We start from the raw sequence: 13,130 nt of genomic DNA on the forward strand, positions 1-13,130 counted from the left end.
CAACAAGACAATGACCTGAAGCCCAACAACATTATTTATACCCTCATAATCCACCTTCTCTGGGATTCGAACCTGAGACCTCTAGGGTTTTCTGGAGTTTATGTCAACACCTTGGAACCACTTGGACTACCAACTGTTGACTATATGTATATAACATTTGTAGCTATGATTATTAAGAATTGTAATATAGAATGAAAGAAAAAAATTGAAGACATTGGTGATAAGGAAAATACGAATACCAGAAACAGATTTTTCCTACAAAAGGTTGCAAAAATATTAGACAGGCGGGTCTCGAACTCCTGACGAATTAGTTCCAGGTTTAATCCTTCCCAACTCTTCCCACTTGGCTACAACTCCTCCTCTGAAAGAAAGCACCACTTCCCCTTATCATCTATTGATCCACCAGGGCTGCAGCCCGGCGGAGCCCACTAGTGGCTCCGCCTCTGCTGCTCGAACCGGCTCCCTTTCTCGGACTCCCTCTGTCTCGAAGGGTTTCCCAGATTTTGGTCAGTTGACTATGAGATGATTTGAGGATAATTTAGGGCATCACAAATTTTGGTAGGGAGGACTCCAATCTTTCTGCTCTTTTCATTAAAATTTTGGCGCAATTGTTTGGCGCCCAACTAGACCAACATCTGCTAATATATTTTACTCATTAACTACTGTCAATCATCGTAGCAAAAGACGTTTTTCAATTTAAAAAAAATTACCTGTGAAACTTTTGACAGAGGTCCAGGCATACTAAATGCATTAGAATTTCGTGGGTATTGGCCGCCATTTGTTACGAATAATAAGTATTCATAGCAAATGGTTGACTAACAACTATGGTATGCGTAGTCCGTAGCGAAATGGGTGTAGCTAAAGCTCGTTAATTGTTGATTGATTTCAATCACTTCACATCTAAACTTTCATTACATTTTCAGTTTTTTCGCTGTTTATTGATTGATTTAGTTTTGATTTAGATATTGCTTCTTTCTTTTGTCCTTTTTAAGTACTTGATTATATTTTACTTATTATTTTTGAAAAATAACTATATATGTATATATAAACTTAAAAAATAAATTGATCCTTATAACAAAAACGAAAATGTTGGAAAAAAAGGTCATCAATGCCCAAATAAAATAAAAACATAAAAAAAGAGGTAATATAGTCTTAAAAAATGGTGTATAACATAAAGAAAGTTTAAAAAATAACGCTTATAAAAATAGGTAATAAATAAAATAAAATAAAATACTTAAAGAAATATTGATACCTTAGAAAAAATGTAATCAAAGTCTAAGAAAATATTATTTTTATTCTTGGTGGTTATGCGTGCTTTGATCGTTGTTGATGGCTAACTATATTTCTGAAGTCGTTTTTTACTCTTTTCCAGTCAGGGACGGTTATTATAGCTACATTCACTAAAAACTCAATAGTCTTACGTGACGTCGAGCGTGTAACTTTTGCGATTAAAAATAGTATATCAATACCAGACGATCGTAAAAAGATTGTTCGAGTTTGAGGTGGTATAGTGAGTGCTTTCTGTGGCGATTTGCGACACAACAATAAGGCAGCGGGAAATTGTATGTCATCAATTCTTTCATCGAAGAATAAGATTGTTTTAATCATATTTTCGATGTTTGTGATACATTTATTATTAATTAAGTTGTCTAATCCTTATAACAAAAACGAAAATGTGCATACGAAAAAATTTTACCAATGCCCAAATAAAATAAAATAAAATAAAAACATAAAAGAGGAGGTAATCAAGTCTTAAAAAATATAACATAAAGAAAATTAAAAAAATAATATTTGTAGCAATAGGTAATAAATCAATAAACTACTTAAAGAAATATTGATACCTTAGAGAAAATGTTAGCTGTGTAAGAAAATATTAAAACATATAACTAAAAAAATATACTTAAAGAAAATTTGATACCTTAAATATGTGAAAATAAAGTTTAAGAAAATATTAAAAGATAACTGACAGACGTGCGACTTTTTACTTCGAACGGTTAGGAGCTGATATTCTGAAATCACTTCAAATCTCTGAAACTTGCATTACGTTTTTTGTATCAGTTTTTTTTCGTTATTTATTGATTGGTTAATTTTGTTTTAGGTATTGTATCTTTATTGTCCTTTTTAAGTATTTTATCATATTTTATATATTATTTTTGAAAAATAAACAAATACATATATAATTTGGGAGAAGATGACGAGTTCAATCTTCTTTGGTATAAAGGTTTCCTAAACTGTTTAGGGATAAGGCTCTCGATACTTTTGGTGAAAAACGATTTTGGGTGCAAGCCTTCTAATTTTGGAGGCCTAACAACGCACCCCTGGCGCGACATTTCGTAACAATTTTTTCAGCTTTTAGCTATGGACTGGGTATAGCAAATGTCGACCATTTACTATGATTTATGCACCATAGCAAAACAGTGAATTCAAAATTCTGAAAAATTTGTGCTCGCGACGCAATGGATACAGGCATATGTATAGCAATTGCATGCGACGTTTGCAGCTACTGGTCAGTATTTGCTACAACTACTAAATACGTTAGTCCGTAGCGAAAAGAACGTAGCAAAAGCCAGTGTGTTTTGTAGTGTGCTCCTTTGCTTAACATATTGGATCATTATAATAATACCTCTGTAATATAATCACTATATTTTTAAAATATCAATATGACATTGAAAACTAGGAGCTTTCGACATTACGATAGCACAGAAGGGATAGTGAAAGGGTGAAAACTTGTCAAAGTTTATGCGGGAACAATTCCTCCTATGTACCCATTGTGCCAAAATTATGTATAACAAATTTAAACTTTTTACATATAAAAATATACTAGAAGGACTACAAGTAGCCATATATATTTCATTTCCACCAAAAAAGATGGTTATTACATAACTGAAGAGAAAATATAAGGTTGAGTACATTTTAAGGTAAACTGTATGAAGTGCAAATGCACAATTGACAAACAACTTGTGAAAATGAAAATAAGAATTTCGGGAAAAATTGAAACAGTTTTCAAACTAGTCGCAACCTTTAGAATATATGTATGCCGATGAATATTGATAAAAGATATGCTCGAATCTTATAACGAAAAGACATTGTTGTTCGTGGTAAGACGTGTGAAACATTACATTGTACCTATGGAATCAAATATCTGTTACGGTGGACAAATATTACAATAGCGGACAGCAACGGAAATTCATTTATACGACAAACGTGTATCATGCCATTAATGTTGTGCTATAGAATGACCAACCACGAGTATGGGAGTTTCGTAACTTAATTATTAGTGATAGCATGCCTTATGTGTTACCCGCTACTTGATGTTGATGTATATGTGTGATCCAAAAAATTTCTCAGTATCTCGTCAGTATACTAAATTGATGAATCTCAAATCGAAACGCTTTCTAATTGTAAAATACGTGAACATGAAAAGTTAGTAGTGTGAAGTTGTTTTTGGTCGGCCGTACTGATAAAGAGAAGGCACATCGTATCTCATGTTCAAATATCGTCCCTTGTCAAAGAGAAAATTTTGGTTATCACCAAAGTTTCACTCTAGTTAGTAACTACTATCTTGTTCGCTTAATCTCAACTCCATCAAGAATGTCAAGTAAGAATTACATAAAATATACTTACAAATTCCATATTTTTGTATTGTTAAAAAATGAAACGTACCTACATAAAATCGATAGATAGTTTCTGACATCTCAAAATAGTTGTCTGAAACCTTTTATCTCATCGTTTGTTCTTATTAATTAAATTTCTAGGTAATTTATGACATAATCTAAAATTTCTACTAATTAAATAGTTGATCTATTTTTTTTTTTTTGATGAAAGAATAGTTGATCTATTATTCAAAATAAAATCTTCTTTTATTTGTCACTTCCCCTCTTTCTGTTATCTTTTATTGTTCTCTATGTAATTTTTTTTTTCTAATTTTTTTTTATATATCCTAATGATAGAGAAGAGAGAACACAGTGGAAACAAATTAAAAAAATAAAACACACATACTAGGAGGAAAGAAAAATAAACATCGAAATGAATATTGAAATCTAGGTCGTTTTAACTTTGGGAGAGGAAAATCCATCGTATCGAGATGTAAAATCTCTTAGCTTTAAAGGAAGTAGTATATTTTTATTTGGAGATAATCTCCAACATTAATTAGTCTGGGGTGAATAGATAATATTGCGAAGAAATACAACTAATATTGCGAAGAAATGCATTCGAACAATTTTATTCATCGCATACTTGGGTATTTATAAAGAGATTTTGTTGTCCTACAAGCATTGTAGTTTTCAACAAAAATAAAAAAAAATGCATTGTAGTTTACAATTTTATTCATATTTTCTTTTGTTAAAGGTGGTACATGCTTGCAAGTAGTCGATAATTTGGTTTTTAATCCGATACCAAAATTGTCTCATTCTTTTGAATTAAACCATAAAAACTCAAATTTTCTATTGAGTTGATCGATCCTTCTCAATGAGATTGATAGGGAAGAAAACGGCATAAACCGATCTTCTTCTTTTGAATTACAAACTGATGTTCTGATCCAGACGCCGATCAGGAATAGACTCTCTCGTTCTCTTTCTCTCTAAAACGATCGTCTTCAACCTAATGAAATATTTTGGCGGCATCTTAAACCCTAACTATGACTTTCTTTGTACGATTACGTGGATTTCTCTTTCAGTGATGCTCAGTTATTTTGGTATGAATCTTCACTTTCCCTTATATTTAATCTGCTAATTTAATTCTGATAGTTTTAGTAAATAACACTAATAATCCTGAGATTTAATTCTGATGCTCACTAATTCATATTTTTCTGATTTTTATTAGACCATAATCTTGGGTAGGCCAATATATATTGGGAAAAAAGGTATCTCAGCAACAAGCTGAATCCTTCATGAAAACTCAAATTGGAAACATAACTTTATGGATTAAGATAACAGCACTTAGCAGCTATTTTAGAGGCTATTAAGCTCTTTAGTTTTCTTTCGTTAGGTTAAAGGCGAAAAAAACTAAGGGGTTATTGCGGGAAGCATTTGACTATTTGAACACGATACTTGACAAGCTCTAGACTAAACGAGATCAAATAACAATATCTTCCATCTGATGAAAATATATATGAAGTATATAAGTTTTTTTTTCCTTTCTTTTTAGTCAATTAATTTATAGCGGAATCTCTCGATATTGAGCATGTAATCAAATAATCATCATGATGTTTAATAATTTAGCGTTTGATGCATGCTTTTCTTGTAATTGGACGCACTATTGAATGCCCTGTTTCTGATGTTTTTAACAGATCTAGGTTACGGCTTTCTCTTGTCTTTCATCTCCTCATCAATATTGAATATGTAACCTATCCACAAGAGGACGAGGTGCACGCTCTTTCTGGTCGAACCCCCTAACACAAACATAACCTGCCAAAAGAATTTCAATACCAGTTTTTATTTGCCGATTGTCAATTGTTTCCAGAATATTATATTAGCAAGTTAAAATAAAAATCGAAACTCAATTTCAAACCTTTCCAGAAGCAGCTTTGTATTTCCTGCGCTGTTTGACCTAGAAAAAAAAAAGGTTTCACATCAATCGTTCTGTTTTATCTACATGGTCTTTAATCTACCCTCTTCACGACTATTATCCTGTATATCTTTAATATTGATGCTATAGCCGTTCCAATCAGAACAGTTCGTCTTGGTAGGTGCCATATCCAGGCACTTGGGACATCTATTGGTGTAACACTTGAATCGTGGTCAGCAAACACCTGTAAGAGAATTACCTTTTCAGTTTAAGACTCCTGGATGCATGAAAAAAGTAGAGTACTGATCTACTAATTAGTTTAGGACTCCGTCTCGTTGCCGTTCTGCAAGGTTTCTGCTCATCGTGTTGGTAATGCCAAATTGGGAATCAATATGTAATGGTGGTATTACAATAAAATATCTAAGTGGTATGCAATGAACAATTATTCGGTTAATTCTCACCAGAAGTGTTCCTTTGACCATTTGGGAGTTTGCTTCACGTTCGTTGTTGCACGATAAGCATAAACTCTCATTGCACATGTTTCCTACTACTTGGGAACCACAAGTTTTTGCAGCTGGTTGAGTCGATTCTGCTGTTTTACCTGGTGTCCGTATTGCAAGAAGGTATGAACAGGGATCATCAGGTTCTCTTGTTGGCATCTGTAGTAAACAACGTGTAAGTGTCTACAAATATGGGAAATATATTTTCAGACTAATAATGTTTGAGAGAATAACTAACCCCTTTCAGTAAAGGGTGTGAATCCGGGACTTCATTGCTGCAGTCAGGACGAGAAAGTTTTTTACAAAAGGGGTTACCTCTTGATTTCACACTGGCTTGAGGATAATCATGCACAAAGCTCCCACTTTTGTTCAGGTTATTGTTGGTTTTTGTGGGGCTCGAGACTGAATTCTCAGGATCAATTTTCTTGGTATTTCGCCATATTCTTGTCTTAGTTAAATGGCTATCTCTAGGCATGTCTTTTATGCAGTCTTGAGACATGCTGAAATTCTTAAGTTGGAGCTTATCACCAGCTATAGGTGCCATTTTGAGAGGAGTTTTCGGCACATTATTGCAATCAACCGGTGAGGTTAACTCACATATGTTGTTAGGTCCATTTGACCTATTTTTGACTATCATATCTGTCTGTCTAAAGCTCATTGCAGTTTCAGAATGTTGAAGCACATTTCTACCAAGGGTGACCCAAGTTGGTTTTTGGTTTTGTGAAAACAGTCCTGCCAAAGTACTTTGCTCTTGGCAATTATATTGATTTGCAATAGCTTGTCGTTGCCCATTTGGAACAGAAATCAGCCCTCCATTCTGATGGTTTGCCGTAACGATATTATCCAATTGAGGAACCAACCATTTGTTTCTAGCTTGTGGTGCAAACTGGTTTTCTCTGTTATTATTCTCTTTCTGCATCATTGCTTCTCTTGGACCAAGAAACAATTCAACCGAAGAAGGTATACCACAATTGTCTGTAATGTGGTTAATCTCTGTCCTCATTTTCTTGTTAGATTTTGGGGGGTGTAGCTCAATATACTACTATTTTGCTGCCGTTGGTTTTTTCGTAACCTAAGCTGATTCGCGTGCAAAGTATTCCACCTGTTACTTATCTGATTCGTGGAATGTATTTCTGCTTCGTCAATGGTATGGTTATATCTTCTCTTTACTCCCCTTCATTGTGCATTTGCTGCCACATAGTTTGAATTATTTTGGCTCATCAATCGAAGTTCACCATGATTTTGATCACCTAAATTAGTTTGGAAGATTCCATTCACTGATTTCCCCATGTTGTTTTTGTTACTGGTAAGGATGCTCATATTTTCTCCTGGTGGTACAAAGAGCCTTATCAGCCGACGAGATGGGCCTATCGAGAATTTGAGTCAAGGAACGATTCTGATCAAATGCAGGTGCTGGTGAGTTTTCTACTTCCAACCCTCGCTCTACCTGCACGATTGATTTCTTCACTAGGCCACTCTTAGATTCCGTGCATGTTCCACGGGAGAGGAACTCAGGCCCGTGGTTAAAGGCTAACATGCAGGAAGAATTGCCCACAGTGCTCTGCAACATACCCTTTTCCTTTTGTGCTAGAATGCTTGGCATAGGAGTATGGAATCTTTCTGGGCTTTTTGCCTTCTATGACAACTCTAGGTCTGATTTTTTTCCGTTTAGGTTTCTCCTGTGGTGTCTTACTGATTTCAAAACCATGTCCTGTCTTTTCAGGGTTTTGAATATTTTGATTAGCTCTAAACTGTGTAAAGGTGGCATGAGTCTTCTCTGGATTTCACGAGTGAGTCTTTTCTAGGGTTTTCAGCACCATATTCCCTTGATTTATCAACTCTAGCTGTTTATTCGTTACCAAATCTAATCTTTTCTCTACTTGAATATTTACGAGTTGAGGATGATGATTTTCTGATCTCTTACCCGGAGTTGTCGTTACAGGAGAAGACTGAAAATACATATTCCTATTTGAGACTACATCCGATAATGTTCCAGCTGAAGAATAAAGGTTAAAGGTGGGATGGTAAGGAACACGGAACTCATCTGTAAATTGCAGTATTGCTAATTAGTGTTCTAAAAAAAGGCAAAATGGAAGTGTTTTTATTTCAATAGGGATGATGAAGGTCAGATATAGTTAGAGCTGAAACCTGACTCGAGATCTGATTGACTCGAGTTAGATTTCAAAATGTTTTTTTGTGTCTGACTCGTCTGAATGACCGTCTCGAGCCTATTTTGGGTGCATTTGAGTCGGACATAAAATAAGTTTGATTTAGGAGCCCATTGTCTGAAATAACTTGAAATGACTATTATGCCCATGACTAAGACAAATCGGTTTTAGACAAGTCCATATTCAAACAGGTCAGAAGTGGACGAGTCAGATTCAAACAATGCAAAAACAAAAACACTAGTATTCACTTACCGTGAGGAATATGATGCAAGTAGTTGCTATTATTCAGCAAATTTTCACTGCTTGAAAAGCTTTGGTTTGTTCCCGGTAGATATGATTCTGGGAAGCCACTATTGGAATTTTGGACAAGAGTGCTTCAACTACTTCAAAAGATCTTATTTATTAGGGACAATGGAAGTTCTGAATTTGGTTATCAAAAAATTTATCAAAAAATCGTGCATCTAAACGTAAATATTGAATAACTTAAATGAAGTCAAATATGAACTGTCCTGAGTTCGATTTCAGTGTTTGTTTTTGTCTAACTTGTCTGCACATTGATTCGAGCTGATTTGGGTGCGTTTGAATCGGACATAAAAATAAGTTTGAATTAAGAGTCAGACAGACTTAAGAGTCAGCTGACTTAAGAGTCAGTCTGACTGAAGAGTCAGATTCAGACATAATACAAGTCTGACTCACGAGTTTCTTCTATCTGATTGACTTCCATTAGAGACCGGAATCACTGCTTTTGGGTTAATTGGGGTTGGTCTTGCAGGTGTACCTGGGAACCGAGGACTCTGAACCCTAGTCCATTTTTCCTACATCATCATCAACCTATTGAAATCCATCTTTCCTGGTCCTGGCTATATGTAAGAATCCTTTCTATCTTCTTCCTTGTCAAATTAGCTTCTCTTTCTAATTCTTTTCTAACATGAAATCCAATTGTTTGAACCCTCTGAATTGTTTCGAAATCAAAACCAGCTGAAAAGGGCAAGAACAGAAACCATGTTCTCTGCTGTCTTTTCTGGCTAAAGTTTCAAACAGAATCAAGATAATACATAAAGAGAAAAACGTACTCAAATTCACCTTTAATAGACCAATTTAATTTGCAGATCTTCTGAAAACACGAAAAAGCTGTTTCCACTTGTTGGCGAACAAGAAAGATATAGACTTTTAGGTAAAATGATACTAGAAATTTGAATTAATTAGAAAAATATTTAAATCTAATAATGTTTGCCAAATTCGGAAAATAAAAAAGTTGTGCTCAGGTGCTCTTTGAATTAATTCGAAATCGTTCACAAAAATCCCGCCATCTCTCGGAATTTACTAAGCAGATATCATGGAAAAAGAGAGGATTGGACGAGAAATTAAAATGAAAAAGAGAAGAAAATCAAATCAAATCAACTTTACCCCTTGGACTAGCAGAAACTGCAAAAAATGGTTACATTACTGTGAACAAGAAAGCACAAACTTTGGGTTAGGTAATGATACTAAGATCTGAATTAATTAGAAAATATTCAAATTCAATAAATTTCTGTCAAATTCACAAACGAAGAAAATTTTCTAAGGGCTTTATTAGTAACTCACTATAAACAACAGTAAATCCTAATAATATGCTATAATATTACGTTATTATTTGATAAATCATTATGTTATTACTTAGCATGTATGCAAATTCTTTGATTCGATGAGCAATACTTAAGGTACCTCAATCTCTCTGACAATGATATTACTTTATTACTTAATATATCATTCATTAAAGGGCGCCCCAACTTCAAGGATGCCCCCTCATTGTTGTTTTCTGCAAGAATTACAAATAATCATTGCCCGTGATTGATTCTAATAACATGTTTGGAAATGTCCCTACCTAATATTTCTAAACTTATGATTATTAGACTTGGTAATTTAATATCATTCTCAGTAACATGCGTGATAAGGACGACAATGCAGAATCTTGCACATCTCCAAAAACATAGCTGCAACAAAGCAAAAGCTAAGGGTTCTGCCCTGGGAGCTTATTAATTGTCTCACTTCACTTTGCTGAAGCATTTGTGGTATCTGGTCGCTTATTTGGTGTTCCAGAAGAAATGAAAATTGTCTATTCTCTTGCCTTTTGTTCTATTGCCATTTGTCGCTGCTTGAATTAATGGAAGAGATCTGATACCTAAGAATCTTGTCATGTTTTATATTTCAGGTTGTCCCACCAGATGACTTTCAAAACCTCCCTGTTCTTCATGTTCTCAAGTCTTTGTAACCTAACTATCTTCACCTATGATTAGGTCGGACCAAGTCACTTTGTTGTTGAATGGTTAGATATCATCGACTGTTCAAGCCTAAAAACTTCGCCAAGGTGGATAACAAACTTCAAAAATTCGTTAGCAATATAGTAGCGATGTTGAGGCACACTCCCCGAAATCTTACAAGAAAATGAGGACAGAGATACCACGCTACAATCAATTCTGGCATACCTTCTTTGGTTGAGTCGTTTCCTAGTGTAAGAGAAGCAGTTATGCAGAAAGAGAATATTAACAGAGAAAAATAGTTTGCACCACAAGCCAGAAACAGAGGGTTCGTTCCTCAATTGGATAGTATCATTACGACAAACCATCAGAACGGAGGGGTGATATCTGTCCCAAATGGGTGACAACAAGATATTGCAAATCAATGTAATTGCCAAGAGCGAAGTACTTGGGCAGGACTGTTTCACAAAACCAAAAACCAAGTTGGGCCACCCTTGGCAGGAATGTGTTTCAACATTCTGAAACTGCAATGAGCTTTGGCTAGACAAATATGATAGTCAGAGACAGGTCAAATGGATCTAACAACATATGTGAGTTAACCTCACCTGTTGATTGCAATTATGTGCCGAAAACTCCTCTCAAAATTCCAGCTGGTGATAAGCTCCAACTTAAGAATTTCAACATGTCTCAAGACTGCATAAAAGACCTACCTGGAGATAGCCATGTAACTAATACAGGAAAATGGCGAAATACCAAGAAAATTGGTCCTGAGAATTCAGTCTCGACCCCCAGAAAAAACAATGAGAACGTGCACAAAAGTGAGAGTTATGTGTATGATTATCCTCAAGCCAGTGTGAAATCGAGAGGTAATTCCTTTCGTAACAAGATACTTTTTGCATTATCTTGATGATCAATTGTTTTCTTAATCAGCCCCTTCATGCACTAACAGTAACAACTCCTTAAGGAATGCAGCTGCAGATTCATTAGGACGACAATGGAAATTTAACGTTTCCATTGAAGGGAGCACGCAGAAACAAGGTCATCTAAGTATCAATGGTGGGAGGAAACATCGCTGCTATCGGACCAAAATGCATTGGTTCCATTTGGCAAGCAAGGCGGGATGGTTTCTTATGAGAAACAGTTCGATCCTGACAAAAATAGACAGTTAAGGGCCAAAGTTGATCTGGAGCCGAAAAACACAGAGTATGGAAACTTCCGATGGGAAATGGAAGGAGTGATGGTGCTGAAGGAATTGATAGGGATAAAGAAAAGTGGTGGGAAAAGAATGAAAAGTTTTTCGTGGAAGTGCAGAACCTTTATTGCTCTCGTGCATCTTATTCAAGGTATCAAACCCGTATTATATATTTGCTAAATAATATCTTCAAATTATGACTTAACTATATTCTAGTCAATAGAAGGCTTCAATATATAATCTAATTGAATAAGTCGGTATATTTCATCATCTTCAAGCTCTATTATTATGATATGATGCATATTTTAGTGAATGATCTACTACATGTTAATAATAACTGCCATTGTCATTGCACTGGAGAATTATGGGATAACATCATACAGATTCTACCTACCACCTAATGAGGAAGATAAGTTCCGATCTACAAAGAACATACATAACACCCTATGAAAGAGAGGCTTAAATGTGAAACAACATAAGCCAAAGGAAATAGAAAATGCAGATTCTACTACTTTTAAATTGCATATTACTGCTTTGCAATAGAAAATGAGTAAATTCACCAGTTTCAGAGGTTAGTTATGTAGAGAAACTCATATAAATACAAATTTACGTCTTAACCAAGTTTGTAATTTTCAAAATGCTTCGAGTTTTAAATTGTTTATGTTTTGTGGATATATTATAACAAATGAAAGAACTCACAAGGGTAGACGCTTCACACAGTGAAAAGGATTTGTTGTGGATTCAGTGGTTGGAGTTTGTCTAACTCGGAATGTGTTTGACCATCTCTCAAGGTAAACATTGAGTTCTTATACTTGCACGATCATAATTTCCATGATAATCTCAGACTTGTTCTTCTTACAGCTCTGCCTTTGTGTCCCTTGTAGCAAGATTTCCTTTGAAGTCCACATGCAACAGCAACACAAGCCACGAAAAACATAAAATGATATTTATTGAAGAGCCAGAGGATGATATCAGTTGGCAAGGAAAGATGAAAAGGGGCCCAGCTTCTGACCTAAAATTTTTTAACTTCGGTGGAGTGCAAATAGAAGAAAATGAGACAAGACAAAACAACAAATCATCTAGAAGTAACATAAGGGGTTCATTTACAAGTATCTCAAAGGAGAACAGTGAAAAGTGTCTGTGATCATTGGAAGACAGAACAAAGAATTGGACCGTAGGTACGACGTATGGGAGTATCGCTGAAGATGGGGAGAGGGCAAAACCAGATGATATTGTTATATCACAAAATTTAGTTGTTCCGTCACCGAATTTAGCTGTTTTATCCCAAGATTCAGTAGACTTGTCCAAACCTGAAGGAGCCGAACGTAGCATCAATACAAGAATGTACTGCTTTCCAATAGCAAATGCATAATTGTGCCAATTACAAAGAGAAAATCATAGGAATACAAACTTATGTCTTAACCAAGTCTGGAGTTTTCGAAAGGAGTTCAGATACTTAAATTGTATACTTTTAGTGAATAAATATATCATAATAAAAGATTTTTTTTCTTTTGAAATAATAACAAAA

At 34.9% G+C, this 13,130-nt stretch overlaps 2 long non-coding RNA genes across 3 annotated transcripts; one reads left to right on the forward strand and one right to left on the reverse strand.

Moving 5' to 3' along the window:
- Positions 1 to 5,286: 5,286 nt before the first annotated feature.
- LOC147558110 (uncharacterized) lies at positions 5,287 to 5,859 on the reverse strand. The gene is made up of 2 exons (XR_015234269.1): positions 5,509 to 5,859; positions 5,287 to 5,405 (listed from the first exon to the last, which is right to left on the reverse strand). It is a non-coding gene; the product is annotated as an uncharacterized LOC147558110 (long non-coding RNA).
- A 2,088-nt stretch (positions 5,860 to 7,947) lies between these two features.
- LOC147558111 (uncharacterized) lies at positions 7,948 to 13,130 on the forward strand. 2 transcript variants are annotated; one of them, XR_015234267.1, is made up of 6 exons: positions 7,948 to 8,029; positions 8,946 to 9,039; positions 10,365 to 11,276; positions 11,383 to 11,753; positions 12,305 to 12,393; positions 12,487 to 13,130. It is a non-coding gene; the product is annotated as an uncharacterized LOC147558111 (long non-coding RNA). The 2 variants fall into 2 exon arrangements; XR_015234266.1 differs by lacking the exon at positions 7,948 to 8,029 and having other exon boundaries at positions 8,873 to 9,039.

The sequence above is a fragment of the Eschscholzia californica genome, unplaced genomic scaffold, assembly GCF_041429995.1.
Source record: "Eschscholzia californica isolate CP2 unplaced genomic scaffold, dmEscCali1.0.p SCAF_2, whole genome shotgun sequence".
Taxonomy (NCBI): domain Eukaryota; kingdom Viridiplantae; phylum Streptophyta; class Magnoliopsida; order Ranunculales; family Papaveraceae; genus Eschscholzia; species Eschscholzia californica.